This window comes from Benincasa hispida, chromosome 11 (genome assembly GCF_027475165.1).
Source record: "Benincasa hispida cultivar pf3 chromosome 11, pf3_genome.v1.1, whole genome shotgun sequence".
In the NCBI taxonomy this organism is placed as follows: domain Eukaryota; kingdom Viridiplantae; phylum Streptophyta; class Magnoliopsida; order Cucurbitales; family Cucurbitaceae; genus Benincasa; species Benincasa hispida.
In genome coordinates, this window is record NC_143488.1 from 89,097,840 (window position 1) to 89,101,436 (window position 3,597).

Sequence of the window (3,597 nt, forward strand, 5' to 3'; positions counted from 1 at the left end):
TCCCCTCGATGCACTATCTCGCGGATCAAGTGATACTTCTGCTCTATGTGTTTGTCGTGCCTGTGACTCCTAGGCTCCTTGGAGTTCGCCACAACCCCACTATTATCACAATAGAGGGTAATACCCTTAGACATATCTGTAATAACTTCCAGTTTTGTCAAGAACTTCCTGAGTCAGATGGCCTTCTTAGCAACTTCACAAGCCGCTACGTACTCTGCCTCCATAGTGGAGTCGGCAATGCACCCTTGCTTAGTGCTTCGCCACACTACAACTTCTTTGTTAAGAGTAAAGACTGACCCTGACATGGACTTGTGAAAGTCCTTATCAGTGTGAAAGTCAGAATCCATGTTTCTAGTAACGATCGAATCCCTAGATCTATACACGAGCATGTAGTCCCTCGTTCTTCAAAGATACTTGAGAATGTTCTTCACTGTTGTCTAGTGACCCTGGCCTAGGTTAGACTGATACCTATTGACTATGCCTACAATGTAGCAGATGTCTGGTCGAGTATAGAGCATCACGTACATCAAACTGCCAACAACAGACGCATATGAGACCCGTCTCATCTCCTTGACCTCTTGAGGCATCTTAGGACACATGTCCTTAGACAAAGTGACTCCATGCCTAGATGACAGTAGGCCCCTCTTAGAGTCCTTCATCGAGTACTTGAGCAACATCTTATCAATGTACGATGCCTGAGACATTGTTAGGACTTTGTTCTTACGATCCCGAAAGATTTATATATCCAGAACAAACTGAGCCTCTCCCAAATATTTCATTTGGAATTGGGTCACTAGCCAGTTTTTAACTACAGTCAGTAGACCTACATCATTCCCAATGAGTAGTATATCGTTTACATACAATACTAAGAATACTACTGAAGCATTAATGATCTTCTTGTAGACCAAGGTTCATCAACGTTCTAGTCAAAGCCATACGACTTCATCGCAGTATCAAACCGTATGTTCCAAGATCTAGACGTCTGTTTCAGCCCATAAATGACCTATTCAGCTTGCAAACCTTTTGCTCTTGTCTTTAGGCTATGAATCCCTCAGGTTGTACCATGTAACTGGTCTCCTCAAGATTGCCATTCAGAAAGGCCGTCTTGACGTCCATTTTTTAAACCTCATAATTATAATAAATTGCAATGGACAAGAGGATGTAGATCGACTTTAACATGGCAACAAGCGAGAAAGTCTCCTCATGGTCAACTCCCTCTACCTAGGTATAACCCTTTGCCACAAGTCAAGCCTTGAAGGTTTGCACCTTCCCATCAACACCTCGTTTGTGTTTGTAGATCCATTTACAACCTATAGATCTTACCCCATCAGGCTGATCTACAAGATCTCATACTAAGTTGAAGTACATCAACTCCATCTCAAGATCCATTGAAGGATCTCTTACCGAAGAGTTCCATGAGCGCGTTCGGATCTCTTCGATCTCACAGTGACCGAAATACAACAATATACATTCAAACATACAATTATGCAAACAAATCTTAATTAACGACATGCTATGAACAAGATCTAACAAGGGAGAGAGTGCCATACCAGTTAAAGACAATCTTAAAACTTCGGAACTCAACACAACGGAACCCTCCACCCAATCAACCAACGCCCAGCAGCAACAACAACTACAGCAGCATGAACAACCGCTCGAACACGAACGCCATGGGAATGACACCACCAGAAAAGAGCCCCGGGTATTCTCGAAGTGAGAACACAAAGCGTGGTATTTGGTGAATTTGGTAGAGGAAGAAGGAAGCACGGATCGTGTAGGTGATAAGCAAGTGGGAGGGAAAAAAGCGCTATCGCATAGCAAAATGCTTGTCGTTTAGGAAAAGCTACACGATCATGTAGGTTTTATTGAACGATCGTTTAGGAAATGGTATACGATTGTTTAGCAAACCCGGCACACACTACGATCGTTTAGAGAAGCTATGCAATCGTGTAGGAACTAGTGTGCGATCGTTTAGACGCGAGGTGGACGATTGTTTAGGCGAAGAGCTAATATCGTATAGGCTCTCAAATCTTTTAAGCGATCGTTTAGCTTTCTACCAACACACTCTCTCTATTTCTTTTGGATCAATGATTCAAAATGAAACAATTTCATTTTTATTTCATCGGTTACAATAACCGACTCTGCCCCACTAACCCACGTCCAAACGTGATTTTTGAGTTAATTATCATATAATTAACCAACTAAAATATTAATAAGTATAATCATATTATATTTTTAACCTATAGTTTGATATCACATATTTATTATAGTATTTTCTCATCTACTTGATATAAATCATATTTATATCTAATTCCTCCAAAATAATGTATCTCATACATTTAGCCAATTATATCATATATAATTAACCAGTCCAATTATATCATATATAATCGAATTTTCTCTTGTCAATTTGAACATTTCAAATTAACCCAAACACTAGTTCTCAACTTTATCCAAGCTACCCAGAGGACCTAATGAACCTGTGGCTCGAAGCTCCAACGGTCTGTGAATAGCTGACTAAACTCTTTAGCCACGAGATCCACCATCCATTAACTGTCAGGCATTCCCATAAAGACCAACAGTTGAATCTTCTTACCACATATATATTTGTGTCCATCGGATATAATCATTCATGAGTACGATGACCCTTCACAGATGCTCGTAAGAACAGTTGGGCCAAATTAACGTTTTGCCCCTGTAGTTACATCTCACTCCTTAAGTACCACTGATTTCTCTAATGAACAATACAACATAGTCCAACTATATGTGAACACCTCTCGAGCCAAGAGAAGGTGTGTGTGCCACATTGTTCAAGCCCCGGAATCAACCCTTAAGGGAGCTATCTATCTACTTACCCTTACTTCGGGGAAAGAGTGAATTCCATCTTGTGTAGCTGAGTTCCCAGCTCTCAAATTAGATGAATCCCAAAAATGGTAGGTTTGAATCGGCGACCTAGCCACTCGCATCCATACAAATCAAAGAACCACCCTCAATGGCAAGAGTTCCTAACTCACTCAGGATTAAGGTCATGTTACCTATGGTCATCCTAGTGAAGTGAAGTCTATGTCATGACGGTGTTATATAACGAGACATTAACACTTTGTGGTCAGGTCTTATATAAACTCTTTGTATAGGATGCTCCCGCTCGCATGTCCCCGACACGAATGATCAGGATCAGACCATCTATGACAAGTCACAACACTTGTGACCATTCCACAAAGTAGGCCACATCCGTATTGTTACCAGGATAAGGTTTCCCTTCTATATCCATATACTACAGACCATTTTGGTTATCACTCAAGACACGATCCACTTGTATGTCACCACAAACATGCTTGAGTCACATACCGATAACCAAGGATTTTATGTTTATTGGTTTGTGGTAAAACAAATAAAACAAGTAACTGAGCAAAATACCAGATGTGAAGTAAATATCATATATTATACAACACAAGCGTTCGTACAAACTGTTTACAAACTACAGGACACGAGACTTTAGGGCACCAACCCCAACAGGCTTGACTCATTCATCCTAGTCTATATCCTTTATTGCCTTCTGATAAGACAACGAATCATCAACGTCGCCATCTGCTACCA